We start from the raw sequence: 23,993 nt of genomic DNA on the forward strand, positions 1-23,993 counted from the left end.
TCCAGCACTCTCTTCACTCCGACGAATCTTCGATCAATCTCGTTACACTTCAGGTTATATGTTTGTTTACGATTCCAATTCGTCTAAGATTTAATTTTTTATCTCATAATCTTTTTTTTTTCCTAGATCTTTCATGGCATATACTATACTGTCAAGAAATTGTGGTTTATCATGCATTTTTCGTCACTAATTGATAAGAAGTAAAATCTAGGGTTTCTCTTTTGTGCTTTTCAATGTAGGGTTTTAGACTTCTTATGATTTTGCACTGATGAAAGAAGTAAACAATATTTTGGACTATATTTTGGTATTCAAAAGTGTATTTTTTATATTTGTTAACAGTCTATGATGAACAAAACTCATCTACTCATTATTTACTATTGTTTAATTAGTTTGTTTATTATTTCTTATCTTAACACATTTTTTTCCTATGTTTTTGTTATACCCTGTTTTTGGACCTAAAAATATTGGGCCCAATTTCATTTCAAACTCTGTCAATTATCAGATTTCAACTGTACAGTTCAAATTGTCTCTGCCTCGCAGTATTTTCAATCACAATTTTACCTATGTTTTTCTTGCATAAAACCTTTCGAAGTGTCTTTACTTGTCTTGTAAGTCATTCAAAAGTGTCTCTGAATCATTGCATTGCTTTTTCTACAGTTTATTTCAAAATTTGCAAAAAGTCATACAGAAGGGTATTTTGGTCATTTCCTGCAGTGGGACCCATTTTCATCCTTGTGACTGTCTCTGAGTCTTTTTTCAGATTGTTTTTTAACCTTTCATCAGTAAACCTTGTTAAGTTCATTTCAAACTTGCATCTGAGTCAGTGTCAAGTCAATTTGAATATGTTTAGGTCATTTTTAGCCCTAGGGGCATTTTGGTCATTTCACACAAAATTTTGGCATAGAGAGGTTACTTTGAAGTACCTCATTTAAGCCATTGTTTCGTTTTAGTCCGTTTTGTCAATTTTATTTTTGTTTCGCTTTACGTTTTGTCAGGTTACCAATTTTATTTCAATTTTATTTTTATTTTGCATTTTGGTCCTCGAAGAGGCCCAAAATTGCATTTCAGTCCAGATGCTTTCCAATTTGCATTTCAGTCCAGAATTCTTTCTATTTTGCTTTTTTAGTCCTTTTTGTTATTTTCATTTTAGCCCTTTAATCTTTCAATTTTGCAGAAAAGGGCTCAAAGTGTCAAACTTGCGTTTTTTCAGTTAGAGTCCAGATGTCACAATTCTATTGGTCCAAGATCACACATGTCAGCTATAAAAGGTGTACAGTGCCACACAGACCCATTAATCACACGCCAACTCATAAACACAAATCCGTTTTTCTCTCTCTGAGCAATTGAATCAAAACAGAAAAATCTCAGAATTTCTCAAGAACACCAAGATCACAAAAACCCTAACCGTTTTCCAGAAAACCAAAATCATCAAAATTCGTTGGATTTTCCATTGATTCTCAGAGATTCCTAAGGAATCATCATCATTGAATCATCTTCTTCGCAATTCAAGGCACGAATTCACTGCAGAAGCAGTAAACTCCAGCACCGATCACGAAGAAGATTCGAAGAGAAGAAGAGGAAAAGAAGCAGGTTTGAAACCGGCGAAGAAGATGAAGAAACAGAACCGGTGAATCACCGATTTATTTTCGGTCCAAAGAACAAGCAGAAGAATCAAAAATCATCAAGAACAGAATCAAGTTTTCCAAAGATTTTCTCTATCAAAAGTTTCAACCAAAACTCAGGTAAAACTCAGAGTTTCTCTTCAAAAAATAATATCATAGTTTAAACCTGCAAAATCACGTGAATAAGCAGAAAAAATTTTCCAGAATCACAAAGAAAACCATAACCGTAAACACAAAACCTAGATCCATAAGGATCCAAGTTTTGAAAGCAAGAACAAGCACCAGAGAAGTAATAAACGACGAAACGATGTAGATCCTTAAAGATCTAAACGTTTTCTTTCAAAAATCAAAAAAATCAGTTTCAAAACCGTACGAAGTTTTTTCAGATCTACGTCGTTTCAAGCTGTGTTTGAAAAAACCTTTGCTGGATTCGTGTTTAGGGTTAAAGGACGAATCAAGAGATGTAAAAATCTTTGAATTCTGGAAAGTTAGGTCACCGGAAGTTCATAGGCTCGCCGGAGAAGATGAAGTTTCCGGCGGACCTTCAAGGTCTCCGCCGTAGCTTCATCCTCACCGGCGGTGAGTTTTTAGAGAGAGGCGAGAGAAGAGAGAAGTTTAGAGAGAGAAAGAGATGAAAGAAATGAACTGGACCGGTGTCCATGTCCTTATATAGACGCCTGAACCGGTCTGGTTCATTTTGTCTTCATCTTGGACCGTAGGATCTAGGGTTTTTCATTTGAATGGTTGTGATGCTTTGTTTCCGTATGCTTGATCCGTGTTACCATGCGCTGCTTGCTTTGAACCGTCAGATCTAGGTCTGGATCAATCTAACGCCTCTGAGGCCTTTGGATGATCCAGGTCCAGTGGGTTTTGGGTTGGGCTTAAGTTTCTTTCTACGTTTTTGCTATTTGCACTGTTTTCCTTGCTATCTGCACCTGTTGCTTGCTCACATTTTTTTTACAAAAATTCCTAAAAATCCTAGTTGTTTCTTGATATATATTTTGGTATTTCTATGGTGTTTTGCATATAAAAAAAAAATGGTAAAATGGCATGAATTAATTTCCATGTGTTTTTACATTTTTGGTATTATTTTGGTTATGTTTTTGTTCTTGACACTTTGATATGTGACATGAATAAATGATACCCAATCTTGTGATGAATATGCCTCTGGTCATGTGTTTTTTTTTGCTGTCTTTGGACATGATTTTGTAAATTTCTTGTTTTGCAAGCAACAAGTGTTTGTCTTAAGGAATAAAGTGTCAAATTTCTCTATGAATTTGGTGTGATACTTTGCTTGCATGTGTCTCTATTAATTTCATGTCATGGCTTGAAACAAAATCTCTTACAAAATTGCCATGGTGTGATAATATGAGTCACAAGCACCTTTAGGTATCATATCAAATTTTTTAGGTTTTTACCACTTTATTACTTCCTTTTTGCCATTCTTATGCTTTCCTTTTTATTTATTTCCTACTATTTCGTGCTTTATGATTACTAACCATTTCATCTCATGTGACATACATTTCATAGCATTCCACTATCTCCTCCACTTTCTTTAGCTTAGCATTTATTTTTGCAAGTTTTAATTCATTTGATGGTGTAATTTGTTATCATTGGTTTGTAGCTTGGCAAAGGGGCCATAGAATGTATTTAGGCAATTTTTGTAATATGGACCATGGACACTATGACGCACCGGCACGCACACACTCACCCTAGATGTATGCCTAGGATTGCATGGTTAGATGAATGCTTAGGTTTAAACACTTAGAGAAAATCCAATTTTTTCCAAAAAATATGCAAACAAGTTCACTTCAAATATTTTTTTTTATAAAAATGGAGTCAAAACTCCAACAATTTTTCCCTTTTATTTTCTTAATCAAATTCTCAAATAAACCTAATCATTAAGACTTTTTTTGCAAAATCACTAAACAAACCCTCACTTTTTTCATACTCTAATGCTCATGAAGCCTCTCAATCCCCTTCTTCAAAATCATTTTCAAAATTTAAAATCAAACAATTAAAACAAAAAAACAACAAGTCTTTTTAGCAAGAACTACGCCGGTTTTGATCCCGTAAAACGGTACGTAGGCAAGGGACTTTAACCCCTCCAAGCCGAAATAAAATTAAATTCTACTTCTTCTCACCCCCATTCTTCACTCAAATAAAACTTCTTTTCTTTCAATAAGTAGGCAATAAAAATAAAGCGTAGAAATCAACTTAGGAGAGCGGCTCTTATGGAGTACCATAATCGCTCCGGGTGCCTAACACCTTCCCGTAGCGAAAACGACCCCCGAACTTAGAATCTAAGGGTTTTTCTCAATTTTGCCCTTCCCAAGAAAAAATAGAGAATATCAACGGTCAAAAGGTTCAAGTCCAATTAATGGCTTGGCACCCAAAAACCACGATAACAGTTTTTATTTCTATTTCAGCTTAGTACTTGTAGATAAGGAGGAAGTTGATTTTATCACTGATTGACAAAAAGGTAAAAGTTGCTAAGCTAGAGTGTTTATATTTTATATTGTTAAATGATTTCATTATATTTAAGTGATGAAAGCAAATTTCTAACTTATGGCTTTTATGTTATTGGAGGCTTAGATAGTTTGTAACTTGAAAGATGGATGAAGGAGATGGCCAAGGAATTGGTACGTTTTTTTCTATTCTCTCTGATTTTCAGTAAGAAGAAATGGGGTAGTTGAATCATTGTGTAGTAGAAGAAATACTTTATTTTTTTACTAAAGAAGAAAACTCTTTTTTATCTTTCAGTTTCACTACTTCTAAGTTTAAAACAACAACTCTGCCTAATCAATCAATCAATAAACATTTTGTTATGTGTATATTGTTTATAAACATTCAGCTCCATATATGTATGATGTTAATACACAAAACAGATCAATACTAATCTATTCTATGTTAATGCTTTTTCTAAAAAATAATGAGTACAACTTGCCTCTTTTTGGTTTGAATCTCATTTACAAGCTCTTGAATTTATATAAACTGTCATTAATTTTTTATTTTTTTATTGTATGTATAAAGTTGAGCCTATGGAGGAAATAAACGAAGCTGCACCTATGGAAGGGATGACTGGAGATGCAACAATGGAGGAGGTTAATGGAGCTGCAACTATGAATGTGGTAAATGGAGCTGGTGTCAATGGTAAGTTTTCACACGCTTATCTGCCTGAGTTGAGTTTTATTTATGTATGTCTGGTGATATATCTATCTGCCTAAGTGTTGCTTATCTGCGTTTTGAGATCTGTTCCCATGCTTATATGCTTATCTGCGTTTTGGACCAATAGTGGTTACATTACAGTTGATCAGTTCAGTTTTTGAATTGTTTCTGAAATATGTCAGTGTAGTATACTACTTTAGCATCAGCCAGCCTTTTTGGATCAATTGGAATTTCAACTTTCGGTTGCAGCAATCTATATTTTGTCATAGCAGTGGAAGAAGTACTAATTAATAGTTCTTTTATTCTAGTGTTTTATATTTCTATGATTAATCAGTTTTTTTCCCTACATTAATTGTGTTTTATTTCTAGTGGTTGCAGCAATCAGTGTTTTATATTTCTAATTAATTGGTAAATTTGATGCATAATGTTCTGTTAGATAAAATTGTTAAATTTGTGCATACTCTTCTGCTAGAAAATGCTTTATAATGTAAATTATTTAGTTAATTACACATCTAAAATACTTGACTAATATTTTTCAGCTGCTGAAACTCAACAACCAGCTGCTTTACCTATTAATGCTCCACTTCCCCCCCTTCCTACTAGGGGTAGAAGACCTAATGCTAATGGTAATAGGAAATCCTCTCCTATTTGGTTAGATTTTAACCCTTTACCCAATGAATCAGAACCTATAGCAGCTTGTAAACATTGCCATAAACGATATCGCTGTCATTCTAAAGCACATGGGACATCCAGCATGTTAGCACACACTAAAATTTGTCTTCAAAAACCCTCTAACATGTTAAAAGACACTAGGCAATCAAACCTTGTAAGTGGAAAGGGTGGTTTGCTAGTTAATGCAAACCAAAGGTACAATGCAATAGAGTGTAGGAAAGCTGTAACAAACTTTGTCATCCTTGATGAACATGCCTTTAGGGTTGTAGAAGGTGAGGGATTTAAGCAACTTTGTAAACAATTGCAACCTCATATGACCCCCCCTTCAAGGAGGACAATTGCTAGAGATTGTTTCCAACTTTTTCTAGATGAAAAATTGAAACTTAAGGCATTTTTTAAGTCTGATTGTAGAAGTGTAGCGTTAACTACAGACTGCTGGTCTTCCCAACAAAACCTTAGTTTCATAACTATCACTGCACACTTCATTGATAGGTGTTGGAACTACCAAAAGAGAATCATTAGTTTCGCCCCAATACCAAATCACAAAGGACTAACCATTGGCAAGAAGGTTGAGGAGGTTTTGAAAGAGTGGGGTATAAGAAATGTGTCCACGATCACCGTGGACAACGCTTCCTCTAATGATGTGGCTGTTAGTTATTTGAAAAAAAGACTTAAGATCAAGAATGGGTTGTTGGGTGAAGGGGATCACTTCCATATGAGGTGTGTTGCCCATATATTGAACTTAGTAGTCATGGACGGGTTGAAAGATCAAGATTTGTCTATTTCTAGCATCCGCAATGCGGTTAGGTTTGTGAGGTCTTCACCTCAAAGAGCTTTGAAATTTAAAGAATGCATTGATATGTCAAGGATAACATGTAAAAAACATGTTTGTCTTGACGTTTCCACTAGGTGGAATTCACTTTTCATGATGTTGGATACCGCTGAAAAATTTCAACCCGCTTTTGAGAAGTTAGTGCATGAAGATTCTGGCTATGTTGAGTGGTTTAAAGAGGCTGGCCTTCCTACTCCTAATGATTGGGAAAAGGCTAGAGCCTTTGTTAGCTTTTTAAAGATTTTCTATGATGCTTGTTATACCCTGTTTTTGGACCTAAAAATACTGGGCCCAATTTCATTTCAAACTTTGTCAATTATCAAATTTCAACTGCACAGTTCAAATTGTCTCTGCCTCGCAGTATTTTCAATCACAATTTTACCTATGTTTTTCTTGCATAAAACCTTTCGAAACGTCTTTACTTGTCTTATAAGTCATTCAAAAGTGTCTCTGAATCATTACATTGCTTTTTCTACAGTTTATTTCAAAATTTGCAAAAAGTCGTACAGAAGGGTATTTTGGTCATTTCCTGCAGTGGGACCCATTTTCATCCTTGTGACTGTCTCTGAGTCTTTTCAGATTGATTTTTAACATTTCATCAGTAAACCTTGTTAAATTCATTTCAAACTTGCATCTGAGTCAGTGTCAAGTCAATTTGAATCTGTTTAGGTCATTTTTAGCCCTAGGGGCATTTTGGTCATTTCACACAAAATTTCGGCATAGAGAGTTTACTTTGAAGTACCTCATTTAAGCCATTGGTTCGTTTTAGTCCTTTTGTTGATTTTAATTTTAGTTTCACTTTACGTTTGTCAAAATTACTTTTTTTTAGTTCAATTTTATTTTTAAATCACAATTTAGTTCAAAACTTTTTAATTTTCATTTTTTGTCCATTTTTAATTGCTGTCCAGTCCTTTTTTATTATTTTTTTTGCAGAAAAGGTCCCAGGGGCATTTTTGTCCAGAATTTTCGCACACTTCAGTCCCAGTCCAGATGGCATTTTCTCATTGGCCCACAAATACACATGGCAGGCTATAAATAGATGTGTCAGATCCAAATAAAAAAAAAAATCAATCACATCACAAAAACAGAAATTTCTTTCTCTCTCCAAAATCAGTTAGATCCAAAACAGAAAATCACCAAAAAATTCTCCAAGAACACCAAGAACAAATCTTCACAAAATCAACAAATCCGAACCGGATTCACTCAAAACCAACTCAAATCATCACAAAATCAACAAATCCGAACCGGAATCATTCAAAACCACCGCGAACCACCACACCAACACCAAATCCGTACCGGATTTTCGAGCAAAAGCGGCACCACCGGAGCATAACGCGCGCGCGCGGCGGAGAGAAGAGGAGGCTCGGATTTTTCCTCCGTTTCACGACGACGGTAACACTTTTTTCCCTCGTTTTCGCGCATATACACATGTGAAAAGTTTGTTACGGATATGTATCGGTAGATCTAGGCTTGTACGTTCGGATTTTGAAAATTCTAAGGCCGGATTCGGACACTAGAGCAAAAAGGATATCTAAATCCGTGGTTTTTTTTTAAAAAAAGTGTGAAAAAATTTTCAAAGAAAAATGTAGATCTAGTCCGAATCGAACCTTTCTCGCTAAAACTAGTGCCGGATTTGTGTAGAGGAGGAGGAGACGAAGCTTTTGGTATAAAAATTTTGAAAAAAAAAAAAGAAAAAATTTCCGACGCGGTGGCGCTGCCGCCGGAAACCGGCCGGCCACCGCGCCGGAAAAAGCTCCGGCCGCCACCTCCTCCATCAGCTCCGGCGTGTTGAACTTAGAGAGAGAAGAGGAAAGAAATTGTGAGATTTTTGTGAGAGAAATCCTTTTTATACTCCCTCCGATCCCACGCGCGCGCGTGCGTGCTCTTGTTGTGTTCCCTCGCTCTGTGAACCATCAGATCTGGATTGTTCCAAGATCTGATGGCTGCTGTGTGTTTGATTTTGAATCCTGTGCATGACTTTTTGTGTGAAATATGGTATATCTTCTGTTTGAACCGTTAGATCTTTGATCTAACGGTCACTGTGCTCCCTGCATTTTACACTATCTTTTATGCTTTTTTCTGGACCCTTTGATCTTTGATCAAATGGCTGTGATGTGATCTTGAGGGCTTGATCTGGACCTCTGGATTCATCCAACGGTCCAGATTAAATCCTGCTGAGTTTTTTTTAATTGCTTTTTAATTGTGTTTTAAATACTTTTTTACACTTTCTTGGTGTTTTATGCTCCTAAAAATTTTCTAAAAATACTTCCCCATCATTTTAATTTTTCCTCTAAGTATTAGAATTTATTTGCTTATTTTTGCATTTATTTCCTTTACTTTGTTCTTTAATTTTTGCTCATTAAAATTCCATATATGTTCTTGATGCATTTTTACATATTGTGATTGATAAATTCTCATGTTTTTACCCCTTTTTATTGCATATTCATTTGGTGCATTTTTCATCATTCCCATTATATTTTTCCTTGTTTCACTAACATTTTGTTCCTTATGTGACTTCACTCATAGCATTTCACTATCTCCTCCACTTTCTTTAGCTTAGCATTTATTTTTGCAAATTTTAATTCATTCGGTGATGTAATTTGTTATCATTGGTTTGTAGCTTGGCAAAGAGGCCATAGAATGTATTTAGGCAATTTTTGTAATTTGGATTATGGACACTATGGCGCACCGGCACGCACACACTCACCCTAGATGTATGCCTAGGATTGCATGTGTAGATGTATGGCTAGGATTGCATGGTTAGATGAATGCTTAGGTTTAAACACTTAGAGAAAATCCAACTTTTTTCCAAAAAATATGCAAACAAACTCGCTTCAAATATTTTTCATAAAAATGGAGTCAAAACTCCAACAACTTTTCACCTTTTATTTTCTTAATAAAATTCTCAAATAAATCTAATCATTTAGACTTTTTTGCAAAATCACTAAACAAACCCCCACTTTTTCATACTCTAATGCTCATGAAGCCTCTCAATCCCCTTCTTCAAAATCATTTTCAAAATTTAAAATCAAACAATTAAAACAAAAAAACAACAAGTCTTTTTAGCAAGAACTACGCCGGTTTTGATCCCGTAAAACGGTACGTAGGCAAGGGACTTTAACCCCTCCAAGCCGAAATAAAATTAAATTCTACTTCTTCTCACCCCCATTCTTCACTCAAATAAAACTTCTTTTCTTTCAATAAGTAGGCAATAAAAATAAAGCGTAGAAATCAACTTAGGAGAGCGGCTCTTATGGAGTACCATAATCGCTCCGGGTGCCTAACACCTTCCCGTAGCGAAAACGACCCCCGAACTTAGAATCTAAGGGTTTTTCTCAATTTTGCCCTTCCCAAGAAAAAATAGAGAATATCAACGGTCAAAAGGTTCAAGTCCAATTAATGGCTTGGCACCCAAAAACCATGATAACAGAAATGGCGACTTCACTGGGGATTCTTTTTAGCGGGTCACGCCTAGTTTTCCTTAGTTTATATTTACGCTTTGTTTTATTGCTTACATATTTGAATACTTGTTTATTTTCATTTGACGTGTGGGGTGAGAATATCAAAAGTCCTATACCCGGGCTGAGTGAACTTATGTTTAGGTAGAGATATAATCGACAATTCGATCCGGGGGTTGCCTCGTGTATTGGATTATGCGATCAATCTCACATAGCTGAGGCATTTTGAAGGTGATATTGTCGGCGTGTGTTGTCATGCTTAGGCACTTCACTTTCAATTGTTCGACGAAGCTATGAACCGTAGTTACCAAACCCATCCTAGCCTTTTTAGGACGTAGTGCGGTGGCTAAATTGAGTGTTGTCTCAAACTTTAGTCGTCACGCGATACTACACTCAAACTAGACCTTCTCACAAATAATCATGGAACGGGTGTCGTCCTGTACTACCATGATATATGTGAGAGAGGTTGCAGTTTGGGAACTGTGTTAGAACCTTGGTTACTACTATCCAAAGCCTTAGTTCACCGGACGCCGTGTCCATCCGTGGCCCTGTTACTTTGAATCTCAACCCACCTTGTTCTTTGTAACTAAACAAAACAACCATGCATACATGCATTCATGCATAAGTTTTTTTTTCACGCATACATCGAAGATTTTTTTAGACAGATCGAAACATTGTAAGACACCGCAGGTGTGAACTTGTATTCATAAGTTTACCATTGTAAAACCTTATTTTGCTTGTTTAACAGTGTTTACAATGTTTCGAATTTGTTTAAAAAGTCCTTCGATGACATTAAAAAGAGTCGTTTTTGCATTTGCATCTGCATATCATGCATCATATGCATCATACATCGGTCACAAAGGCTTCCAATTGCTCACTACTTCCTGGTTCCTCTGCCACAGTTTGAAAAGTGGCTCGTGCTCAGAAGGTCTACGAACCTGATAGAATCGATCGAACCAGAGAGTACAGAAGAAGGAAAAAGGCTATGGAAGAAGAGAACGCTCAGCTCCGTACTGAGTTAGCCACTCTAAGGGAGGAATTGGCTAAAGCTAATGATGTCATGACTGCTCTGCTAGCCGCTCAAGAACAATCAGCTACGGCTATCCCTATAGCCACAGCTGCACCGGTGACTACAAGCGTGCTCCCAACCACATCTGCAGACGCTCGCTTTGCTATGACAGCTGGGTTTCCGTATGGGCTTCCACCGTTCTTCACTCCCAGTACTGCAGCTGGCGTTTCTGGTACTGTCAATAATGGCCAGATTCCTGGGAAGAACCATGTCTCTGTCAATACCACCTTGCCTCAGACAACGGCCACTCTAGATCGATTGAGCTATCGGGGAACTCCCTTGGGAATGAGCACCTTTCTGGTTAAAGCCTTCGACGGATCCCGTAAGAACATTCTTGGGGAGATAGATCTGCCAATAACTATCTGTCCCGAAACCTTTCTGATCACGTTCCAGGTCATGGACATCAATGCTGCTCAGCTACCTCCGTCGTACACGTATGCGTAATACTCTCCGCATCCCTTCTTTCCACCATTCTATCATCAGTATCCTTTGCCATCGGGTCAACCTCAGGTACCCGTTAATGCCGTCGTCCAGCGAATGCAACAACAGCCTCCAGCTCAACAACGACAGCAGCAACAGGCTAGACCTACCTTTCCTCTGATACCAATGTTATATGCTGAATTACTCCCGACTCTACTTCTCAAAGGGCACTGCACAACCAGACAGGGCAAGCCTCCACCTGATCCATCGCCTCCCAAGTTCCGTTCGGACCTCAAGTGTGATTTCCATCAAGGTGCTATGGGTCATGATGTCGAAGGATGCTACGCGTTGAGGTACATTGTAAAAAAACTCATAGACCAAGGAAAATTGACCTTTGAGAATAACGTCCCTCATGTCGTCGACAATCCTCTTCCGAATCACGCTGCTGTAAACATGATTGAGGTATATGAGGAAGCTCCCAGATCGGACGTTTGTAACGTTGCAACTCCTCTGTTGCCACTACACATCGAGTTATGCCAAGCCTCTCTGTTTGACCATGATCATGCCAGTTGCCCAGAATGCTTCCATAATCCTTGGGGTTGCTACGTTGTTCAGAATGACATCCAGAGACTGATGAACGACAATTATCTGACTGTCAATGACATCCAAGAAGGACAAGCTGCTGGCTGGGGCAAGTTAATACAACTCCTTGAGAATAAGCATAAAGAGGGTCTCAGATATTCCCCAACTTCAGGAGTCTCCACAGGAACCTTCTACAGTGCTGGGTTTGCCAATGCAATTACCGAAAAGACGACTGGATTTGATCCTAGGCCTATGTTTGTTATACCAGGAGGCATTGCGAGAAATTGGGATGCCATCATCATTCCTTCAATCATGCATGTTTCCGAGTAATGTGTCTTGTTGCCTAAGTGTTTTGTTTTTCAAAAATAACAATCCTCTCGCTCTGCCCGAAGCGACAGTGATATTTTCTGTAAGGGCATGTTTGTTTCGGCATCGCCGTTATTAATAAAAATTGTCGTTTCTTTCACGACTTTTATTTTTTTTTTAGTGCTTTTTTCCTTGGAAATAATGGTAATGCCAGAAAAAACCAAAACATCTTTATTTTTCTTATTAATTTCAAAGATCTGCATAAAAGAAAAAAAAAAAAAACCATTTTCTAAAATCATTCAACCATTCTATGCAGTTTGAACCATAATAAACCCGTTGAACACAGTAATCCTACGGTTCCTCCAAATTTTGAATTCCCTGTGTGTGAAGCCGAAGATGAAGAGGATGATGATGATATACCATATGAGATCTTCAAGCTACTCAGAAAGAATCAGCCTATTGTATGGAACGATGAATGCCAGGAAGCTTTTGATAGCATCAAGAATTACCTGTTGGAACCACCTATCCTTGTCCCACCCGTGGAAGGAAGGCCTTTGATTATGTATTTGGCAGTATTTGATGAATCCATGGGATGTGTAATTGGTCAACAAGATGAAACTGGAAAGAAAGAACATGCTATCTACTATCTAAGCAAGAAGTTCACCGATTGTGAAACTCGGTATACAATGCTTGAGAAGACTTGTTGTGCTTTGGCCTGGGCCGCTAAACGCCTGCGTCATTATTTGGTGAATCATACAACTTGGTTGATATCCAGAATGGATCCGATAAAGTATATCTTTGAGAAAGCTGCTGTTACTGGGAAGATTGCACACTGGCAGATGCTTTTGTCTGAATATGATATTGTGTTCAAAACTCAAAAGGCAATCAAAGGTAGCATTCTTGCCGATCACCTTGCTTACCAACCTCTTGATGATTACCAACCAATTGAATTCGATTTCCCCGATGAAGAGATCATGTATTTAAAATCAAAAGACTGCGAAGAACCGTTGATTGATGAAGGTCCAGATCCCAATAGCAAGTGGGGTTTAATCTTTGATGGTGCTGTCAATGCTTATGGTAAAGGAATTGGGGCAGTCATTGTATCCCCGCAGGGGCATCACATTCCTTTTACCGCCCGAATTCTGTTCGAATGTACCAACAACACGGCTGAGTATGAAGCATGTATCTTTGGAATTGAGGAAGCAATTGACATGAGAATCAAACACCTCGATATCTACGGAGATTCTGCGCTCGTCATCAATCAGATAAAGGGTGAATGGGAGACCCACCATGCTAAGTTGATTCCTTATCGTGATTATGCGAGACGTTTGCTGACATATTTTACAAAGGTTGAGCTGCACCATATTCCTCGTGATGAGGACCAAATGGCTGATGCTCTTGCTACTCTATCCTCCATGTTTCGAGTAAACCATTGGAATGATGTGCCAATAATCAAAGTGCAACGCCTTGAAAGACCTTCACATGTGTTTGCTATTGGGGATGTGATCGATCAGGCTGGCGAAAATGTGGTTGACTATAAACCCTGGTACTACGACATCAAACAGTTCTTGCTGAGCCGTGAGTATCCGCCGGGTGCTTCCAAACAAGACAAGAAGACCTTGAGAAGATTGGCCAGTAGATTCCTGTTAGATGGAGATATTCTGTACAAGAGAAACTATGACATGGTATTGTTAAGATGTGTTGATGAACATGAAGCGGAGCAGTTAATGCATGATGTACATGACGGTACCTTCGGGACCCATGCTACAGGGCATACTATGTCGAGGAAGTTGTTATGGGCAGGTTACTACTGGATGGCCATGGAGCATGATTGCTACCAGCACGCCAGAAAATGCCACAAATGTCAAATCTATGCTGATAAGATTCATGTGCCTCCGCACGCTCTCAATGTTATTTCATCCCCATGGCCGTTCTCAATGTGGGGCATCGACATGATTGGAAGAATTGAACCGAAGGCTTCAAATGGTCATCGTTTCATCTTAGTGGCAATTGACTACTTCACCAAGTGGGTTGAAGCAGCACCTTATACTAATGTGACCAAGCAAGTGGTAGCTAAGTTCATCAAGAACAACATCATCTGTCGATATGGTGTTCCCAGCAAGATTATTACCGACAATGGTACCAACCTGAATAATAATGTGGTGCAAGCTCTTTGTGAAGAATTCAAAATTGAGCATCATAACTCTTCTCCCTATAGACCTCAGATGAATGGTGCAGTTGAGGCCGCCAACAAGAATATCAAGAGAATTGTCCAGAAGATGGTAACCACTTACAAGGACTGGCATGAGATGTTACCCTATGCTCTGCATGGCTACCGTACTACCGTGCGCAGTTCAACCGGGGCAACCCCTTTCTCTCTTGTATATGGTATGGAAGCAGTTCTTCCTTTGGAAGTGGAGATCCCATCTCTCCGTGTGATCATGGAAGCAAAGTTATCTGAGGCTGAATGGTGCCAAAGCCGGTATGATCAGTTGAATTTGATTGAGGAAAAACGTATGGATGCCATGGCTCGTGGACAGTCATATCAAGCAAGAATGAAGACTGCTTTTGACAAGAAAGTCCATCCTCGAGAATTCAAGGTAGGGGAACTTGTATTGAAAAGGAGGGTAAGCCAGCAACCCGACCCAAGGGGCAAGTGGACGCCTAACTATGAAGGTCCTTATGTTGTCAAGAAGGCCTTCTCCGGTGGTGCTTTAATCCTTACACACATGGATGGTGTAGAACTTCCAAATCCAGTGAATGCCGATATAGTCAAGAAATACTTTGCCTAGAAATATGAAAAGAACAGCGTGGTAGGTCGAAAACCCGAAAGGGCGGCCTAGGCAAAAATGCGCTTCCCGGTGGATCGAAAACCCGAAAGGGCGGTCCAGGCAAAAATAAGGGACAAAAAAATATATGAAAAGCTCGCTGAGATTGTACACAACTCAGGCAAGAATGAGCGTCTCGATGAGCCGAAAACCCGGAAGGGCGGTTCATGCAAAAATGAGATTGAAACAAAAGGCAAGTAACTATATCTGGCCAACCACCGTCCCCCTTGGGGCATCTGCAGCTGTTAATGACCATTTTCATCAAAAGCTCTTATGCTTGCGAATTCAAAGTTTCTAGGAGATGTCATGATTACTGTGTTCAATGTACCACCAACCAATAAAATTACCATTTTCCAAGCTTTGTAAATCCGTGGAGTCACGCCTTCGGCTGACCACCACTCTTATACATCAATTTGAGCTTGTGCTTTTGTTTGAAACTCTGCTTTCTTTTTACTTTCAAAGCTATATACAAAACATTTTCTTTCTCTTTTGATAATGACAATGCTTGAAACAAACATTTTTGAAAATTGAAAACTTTTTGTCTATTTTGAAAAGCAAACCTGAGCAACAGGGTACATTCAAATGAAACATGCATGAGCGAGAGTATGTTGATGTCTATTTCAATATATGTTACAAGCAGGTTCTCCTCCAGGATAGTCTGTGGTCAATGGCAAGAATGAAAAAACAGAATAAAAATGCATGAAAGTAAATGAGCTCGCTAAGTTGAAAACCCGAAAGGGCGGCTTAGGCAAAAATGAGCACCCCGCTGGATTGACAACCAGAAAGGGCAGTTCAGGCAAAAATGGGGCATTGAAAAGAATTTATTTCCCCGGTGGATCGAAAACCCGAAAGGGCGATCCAGGCAAAAATGGGATGCAAAAAATGAATGATTGAAAATTGAGAAAATAACATGCAAAAAGCATTGACCACAGATGCGACGTCCACGATACATCCGGCATTATTCCCAGTAGAGTCTTCCGAGATTCTATCCCCAGCAAGTTGCATACCTACCTGCCCTCAGCCATGGTCCCGATACGTCTCCCAACGACGTCATCTCCAAAGAGGATTTCCAAGAATGTGTAATATAGCACGAGCCACTACGTGCCCAATACTCTAATGTCTTGTCTTCCCCGTGAAGTCGTGCCTACAAACTGCTAACAGTCATGCATTACAAGCATTCATACATGCATAATCATGTATATTACGTGCCCATGCATTTAATGAAACTGTTATATCATCCGTGCATATTGCATTTCCAATGTCAACATCAGTCTCAATTCGATACTCATGTCAGGTTCTCTGTCAAAACCTTGTGAGCCAATAATTTCGGTCAATTTCTGCCTTTCAATTCAAATCGACGTCAAGTCAATCTCAATCTATATTTTGTCAAAAAAAAAAAACCAATCCCCAGTGAATATGTTTCTGTTTGGTCAAGTGGCTAGTTCAAGTCCAAGAACAGCTTGTACCTATCAATTTGCTTATGTTATCGGTCGAGTGCCCAGCTCAATCCAAGAGCAGCTTGTACCTGTCAATATGTTTCCGTTTGGTCAAGTGGCTAGCTCAATCCAAGAGCAGCTTGTACCTGTCTATCTGTTTCTGTCCGGTGGAGTAACCAGTTCGCATCCAAGAACAAGCTCACACTTGTTTATTTGCCTTTGCTTTCGGTCGAGTGACCAGTTCGAATCCAAGAACAACTCGTACCTATCTACTTTTCCATGACCCCGGTCGAGTTACCAGTTCGAATCCAAGAACAGCTCGTACCTGTCTATGTGTCTATGATTTTGGGTCAAGTGGCTAGTTCAAGTCCAAGAACAGCTTGTACCCGTCTATCTGTTTCTGTTCGCTCAAGTGGCTAGCTCGATCCAAGAGCAGCTTGCGCCTGTCTATTTTGTATTTGTCTCCGGTGGAGTAACCAGTTCGCATCCAAGAACAAGCTCGCACCTGTCTATTTGCCTTGCTTTCAGTCGAGTAACCAGTTCGAATCCTTAAGAACAACTCGTACCTGCCAATTTTACATGTTTTCAGTCGAGTCACCAGTTCGAATCCGTAAGAACAACTCGTACTTGCCAATTTTCTCTTTTTCCCAGTCGGGTCACCAGTTCGAATCCATAAGAACAACTCGCACTTTCCAATATCCCCAAGTGAGTTACCAGTTCGAATCCATAAGAACAACTCATGTTTGTCCAGTAACCTCTATCCCCTGTGAAGTGACCAGTTCGAATCCATAAGAACAACTCGCAGTTGTCTGTTTGTTTCATCCCCGGTCAAGTGGCTAGTTTGAATCCAAGAACAGCTTGTACCTGTCCAACTTGTTTCTAGTTTCCCGTTACTCTGCTATTCACTATCTTTGTCAATGTCTACCAATCCCGCAATGGATACGACATATTTTGTTAATTCCAATCCCCATGAGGTCTTGCGTTCATAATCCAAATGATGCATGGCATGCATATTATTTGAAAATGGGTAGGCGTATTTTTACGTCCAAACACAGTGCAAATGCTAATATTTAAGTATCTTCGTCCTGTCAAGCCAAAGACTCCGTCTCTTGACTCTTCAGACAAAGAAACTTAAATAGGGGCAGCTGTTATACCCTGTTTTTGGACCTAAAAATACTGGGCCCAATTTCATTTCAAACTTTGTCAATTATCAAATTTCAACTGCACAGTTCAAATTGTCTCTGCCTCGCAGTATTTTCAATCACAATTTTACCTATGTTTTTCTTGCATAAAACCTTTCGAAACGTCTTTACTTGTCTTGTAAGTCATTCAAAAGTGTCTCTGAATCATTACATTGCTTTTTCTACAGTTTATTTCAAAATTTGCAAAAAGTCGTACAGAAGGGTATTTTGGTCATTTCCTGCAGTGGGACCCATTTTCATCCTTGTGACTGTCTCTGAGTCTTTTCAGATTGATTTTTAACATTTCATCAGTAAACCTTGTTAAATTCATTTCAAACTTGCATCTGAGTCAGTGTCAAGTCAATTTGAATCTGTTTAGGTCATTTTTAGCCCTAGGGGCATTTTGGTCATTTCACACAAAATTTCGGCATAGAGAGTTTACTTTGAAGTACCTCATTTAAGCCATTGGTTCGTTTTAGTCCTTTTGTTGATTTTAATTTTAGTTTCACTTTACGTTTGTCAAAATTACTTTTTTTTAGTTCAATTTTATTTTTAAATCACAATTTAGTTCAAAACTTTTTAATTTTCATTTTTTGTCCATTTTTAATTGCTGTCCAGTCCTTTTTTATTATTTTTTTTGCAGAAAAGGTCCCAGGGGCATTTTTGTCCAGAATTTTCGCACACTTCAGTCCCAGTCCAGATGGCATTTTCTCATTGGCCCACAAATACACATGGCAGGCTATAAATAGATGTGTCAGATCCAAATAAAAAAAAAAATCAGTCACATCACAAAAACAGAAATTTCTTTCTCTCTCCAAAATCAGTTAGATCCAAAACAGAAAATCACCAAAAAATTCTCCAAGAACACCAAGAACAAATCTTCACAAAATCAACAAATCCGAACCGGATTCACTCAAAACCAACTCAAATCATCACAAAATCAACAAATCCGAACCGGAATCATTCAAAACCACCGCGAACCACCACACCAACACCAAATCCGTACCGGATTTTCGAGCAAAAGCGGCACCACCGGAGCATAACGCGCGCGCGCGGCGGAGAGAAGAGGAGGCTCGGATTTTTCCTCCGTTTCACGACGACGGTAACACTTTTTTCCCTCGTTTTCGCGCATATACACATGTGAAAAGTTTGTTACGGATATGTATCGGTAGATCTAGGCTTGTACGTTCGGATTTTGAAAATTCTAAGGCCGGATTCGGACACTAGAGCAAAAAGGATATCTAAATCCGTGGTTTTTTTTTAAAAAAAGTGTGAAAAAATTTTCAAAGAAAAATGTAGATCTAGTCCGAATCGAACCTTTCTCGCTAAAACTAGTGCCGGATTTGTGTAGAGGAGGAGGAGACGAAGCTTTTGGTATAAAAATTTTGAAAAAAAAAAAAGAAAAAATTTCCGACGCGGTGGCGCCGCCGCCGGAAACCAGCCGGCCACCGCGCCGGAAAAAGCTCCGGCCGCCACCTCCTCCATCAGCTCCGGCGTGTTGAACTTAGAGAGAGAAGAGGAAAGAAATTGTGAGATTTTTGTGAGAGAAATCCTTTTTATACTCCCTCCGATCCCACGCGCGCGCGTGCGTGCTCTTGTTGTGTTCCCTCGCTCTGTGAACCATCAGATCTGGATTGTTCCAAGATCTGATGGCTGCTGTGTGTTTGATTTTGAATCCTGTGCATGACTTTTTGTGTGAAATATGGTATATCTTCTGTTTGAACCGTTAGATCTTTGATCTAACGGTCACTGTGCTCCCTGCATTTTACACTATCTTTTATGCTTTTTTCTGGACCCTTTGATCTTTGATCAAATGGCTGTGATGTGATCTTGAGGGCTTGATCTGGACCTCTGGATTCATCCAACGGTCCAGATTAAATCCTGCTGAGTTTTTTTTAATTGCTTTTTAATTGTGTTTTAAATACTTTTTTACACTTGGTGTTTTATGCTCCTAAAAATTTTCTAAAAATACTTCCCCATCATTTTAATTTTTCCTCTAAGTATTAGAATTTATTTGCTTATTTTTGCATTTATTTCCTTTACTTTGTTCTTTAATTTTTGCTCATTAAAATTCCATATATGTTCTTGATGCATTTTTACATATTGTGATTGATAAATTCTCATGTTTTTACCCCTTTTTATTGCATATTCATTTGGTGCATTTTTCATCATTCCCATTATATTTTTCCTTGTTTCACTAACATTTTGTTCCTTATGTGACTTCACTCATAGCATTTCACTATCTCCTCCACTTTCTTTAGCTTAGCATTTATTTTTGCAAATTTTAATTCATTCGGTGATGTAATTTGTTATCATTGGTTTGTAGCTTGGCAAAGAGGTCATAGAATGTATTTAGGCAATTTTTGTAATTTGGATTATGGACACTATGGCGCACCGGCACGCACACACTCACCCTAGATGTATGCCTAGGATTGCATGTGTAGATGTATGGCTAGGATTGCATGGTTAGATGAATGCTTAGGTTTAAACACTTAGAGAAAATCCAACTTTTTTCCAAAAAATATGCAAACAAACTCGCTTCAAATATTTTTCATAAAAATGGAGTCAAAACTCCAACAACTTTTCACCTTTTATTTTCTTAATAAAATTCTCAAATAAATCTAATCATTTAGACTTTTTTGCAAAATCACTAAACAAACCCCCACTTTTTCATACTCTAATGCTCATGAAGCCTCTCAATCCCCTTCTTCAAAATCATTTTCAAAATTTAAAATCAAACAATTAAAACAAAAAAACAACAAGTCTTTTTAGCAAGAACTACGCCGGTTTTGATCCCGTAAAACGGTACGTAGGCAAGGGACTTTAACCCCTCCAAGCCGAAATAAAATTAAATTCTACTTCTTCTCACCCCCATTCTTCACTCAAATAAAACTTCTTTTCTTTCAATAAGTAGGCAATAAAAATAAAGCGTAGAAATCAACTTAGGAGAGCGGCTCTTATGGAGTACCATAATCGCTCCGGGTGCCTAACACCTTCCCGTAGCGAAAACGACCCCCGAACTTAGAATCTAAGGGTTTTTCTCAATTTTGCCCTTCCCAAGAAAAATAGAGAATATCAACGGTCAAAAGGTTCAAGTCCAATTAATGGCTTGGCACCCAAAAACCATGATAACAGAAATGGCGACTTCACTGGGGATTCTTTTTAGCGGGTCACGCCTAGTTTTCCTTAGTTTATATTTACGCTTTGTTTTATTGCTTACATATTTGAATACTTGTTTATTTTCATTTGACGTGTGGGGTGAGAATATCAAAAGTCCTATACCCGGGCTGAGTGAACTTATGTTTAGGTAGAGATATAATCGACAATTCGATCCGGGGGTTGCCTCGTGTATTGGATTATGCGATCAATCTCACATAGCTGAGGCATTTTGAAGGTGATATTGTCGGCGTGTGTTGTCATGCTTAGGCACTTCACTTTCAATTGTTCGACGAAGCTATGAACCGTAGTTACCAAACCCATCCTAGCCTTTTTAGGACGTAGTGCGGTGGCTAAATTGAGTGTTGTCTCAAACTTTAGTCGTCACGCGATACTACACTCAAACTAGACCTTCTCACAAATAATCATGGAACGGGTGTCGTCCTGTACTACCATGATATATGTGAGAGAGGTTGCAGTTTGGGAACTGTGTTAGAACCTTGGTTACTACTATCCAAAGCCTTAGTTCACCGGACGCCGTGTCCATCCGTGGCCCTGTTACTTTGAATCTCAACCCACCTTGTTCTTTGTAACTAAACAAAACAACCATGCATACATGCATTCATGCATAAGTTTTTTTTTCACGCATACATCGAAGATTTTTTTAGACAGATCGAAACATTGTAAGACACCGCAGGTGTGAACTTGTATTCATAAGTTTACCATTGTAAAACCTTATTTTGCTTGTTTAACAGTGTTTACAATGTTTCGAATTTGTTTAAAAAGTCCTTCGATGACATTAAAAAGAGTCGTTTTTGCATTTGCATCTGCATATCATGCATCATATGCATCATACATCGGTCACAAAGGCTTCCAATTGCTCACTACTTCCTGGTTCCTCTGCCACAGTTTGAAAAGTGGCTCGTGCTCAGAAGGTCTACGAACCTGATAGAATCGATCGAACCAGAGAGTACAGAAGAAGGAAAAAGGCTATGGAAGAAGAGAACGCTCAGCTCCGTACTGAGTTAGCCACTCTAAGGGAGGAATTGGCTAAAGCTAATGATGTCATGACTGCTCTGCTAGCCGCTCAAGAACAATCAGCTACGGCTATCCCTATAGCCACAGCTGCACCGGTGACTACAAGCGTGCTCCCAACCACATCTGCAGACGCTCGCTTTGCTATGACAGCTGGGTTTCCGTATGGGCTTCCACCGTTCTTCACTCCCAGTACTGCAGCTGGCGTTTCTGGTACTGTCAATAATGGCCAGATTCCTGGGAAGAACCATGTCTCTGTCAATACCACCTTGCCTCAGACAACGGCCACTCTAGATCGATTGAGCTATCGGGGAACTCCCTTGGGAATGAGCACCTTTCTGGTTAAAGCCTTCGACGGATCCCGTAAGAACATTCTTGGGGAGATAGATCTGCCAATAACTATCTGTCCCGAAACCTTTCTGATCACGTTCCAGGTCATGGACATCAATGCTGCTCAGCTACCTCCGTCGTACACGTATGCGCAATACTCTCGGCATCCCTTCTTTCCACCATTCTATCATCAGTATCCTTTGCCATCGGGTCAACCTCAGGTACCCGTTAATGCCGTCGTCCAGCGAATGCAACAACAGCCTCCAGCTCAACAACGACAGCAGCAACAGGCTAGACCTACCTTTCCTCTGATACCAATGTTATATGCTGAATTACTCCCGACTCTACTTCTCAAAGGGCACTGCACAACCAGACAGGGCAAGCCTCCACCTGATCCATCGCCTCCCAAGTTCCGTTCGGACCTCAAGTGTGATTTCCATCAAGGTGCTATGGGTCATGATGTCGAAGGATGCTACGCGTTGAGGTACATTGTAAAAAAACTCATAGACCAAGGAAAATTGACCTTTGAGAATAACGTCCCTCATGTCGTCGACAATCCTCTTCCGAATCACGCTGCTGTAAACATGATTGAGGTATATGAGGAAGCTCCCAGATCGGACGTTTGTAACGTTGCAACTCCTCTGTTGCCACTACACATCGAGTTATGCCAAGCCTCTCTGTTTGACCATGATCATGCCAGTTGCCCAGAATGCTTCCATAATCCTTGGGGTTGCTACGTTGTTCAGAATGACATCCAGAGACTGATGAACGACAATTATCTGACTGTCAATGACATCCAAGAAGGACAAGCTGCTGGCTGGGGCAAGTTAATACAACTCCTTGAGAATAAGCATAAAGAGGGTCTCGGATATTCCCCAACTTCAGGAGTCTCCACAGGAACCTTCTACAGTGCTGGGTTTGCCAATGCAATTACCGAAAAGACGACTGGATTTGATCCTAGGCCTATGTTTGTTATACCAGGAGGCATTGCGAGAAATTGGGATGCCATCATCATTCCTTCAATCATGCATGTTTCCGAGTAATGTGTCTTGTTGCCTAAGTGTTTTGTTTTTCAAAAATAACAATCCTCTCGCTCTGCCCGAAGCGACAGTGATATTTTCTGTAAGGGCATGTTTGTTTCGGCATCGCCGTTATTAATAAAAATTGTCGTTTCTTTCACGACTTTTATTTTTTTTTTTAGTGCTTTTTTCCTTGGAAATAATGGTAATGCCAGAAAAAACCAAAACATCTTTATTTTTCTTATTAATTTCAAAGATCTGCATAAAAGAAAAAAAAAAAAAAACCATTTTCTAAAATCATTCAACCATTCTATGCAGTTTGAACCATAATAAACCCGTTGAACACAGTAATCCTACGGTTCCTCCAAATTTTGAATTCCCTGTGTGTGAAGCCGAAGATGAAGAGGATGATGATGATATACCATATGAGATCTTCAAGCTACTCAGAAAGAATCAGCCTATTGTATGGAACGATGAATGCCAGGAAGCTTTTGATAGCATCAAGAATTACCTGTTGGAACCACCTATCCTTGTCCCACCCGTGGAAGGAAGGCCTTTGATTATGTATTTGGCAGTATTTGATGAATCCATGGGATGTGTAATTGGTCAACAAGATGAAACTGGAAAGAAAGAACATGCTATCTACTATCTAAGCAAGAAGTTCACCGATTGTGAAACTCGGTATACAATGCTTGAGAAGACTTGTTGTGCTTTGGCCTGGGCCGCTAAACACCTGCGTCATTATTTGGTGAATCATACAACTTGGTTGATATCCAGAATGGATCCGATAAAGTATATCTTTGAGAAAGCTGCTGTTACTGGGAAGATTGCACACTGGCAGATGCTTTTGTCTGAATATGATATTGTGTTCAAAACTCA

General features: G+C 39.1%; 2 long non-coding RNA genes across 2 annotated transcripts in view; one reads left to right on the top strand and one right to left on the bottom strand.

Moving 5' to 3' along the window:
• Nucleotides 1-6,549, top strand: LOC120579300 (uncharacterized). The gene is made up of 4 exons (XR_005645102.1): nucleotides 1-53; nucleotides 4,052-4,104; nucleotides 4,212-4,264; nucleotides 5,955-6,549. It is a non-coding gene; the product is annotated as an uncharacterized lncRNA (long non-coding RNA).
• Nucleotides 6,419-23,993, bottom strand: part of LOC120579301 (uncharacterized) — a 25,393-nt gene continuing 7,818 nt past the window's right edge. The window contains exon 3 of the long non-coding RNA XR_005645103.1: nucleotides 6,419-6,547. This is a non-coding gene — a long non-coding RNA (uncharacterized lncRNA). The remainder of the gene's footprint in view (nucleotides 6,548-23,993) is intronic.

The sequence above is a fragment of the Medicago truncatula genome, chromosome 3 (genome assembly GCF_003473485.1).
Source record: "Medicago truncatula cultivar Jemalong A17 chromosome 3, MtrunA17r5.0-ANR, whole genome shotgun sequence".
NCBI classification, from domain to species: domain Eukaryota; kingdom Viridiplantae; phylum Streptophyta; class Magnoliopsida; order Fabales; family Fabaceae; genus Medicago; species Medicago truncatula.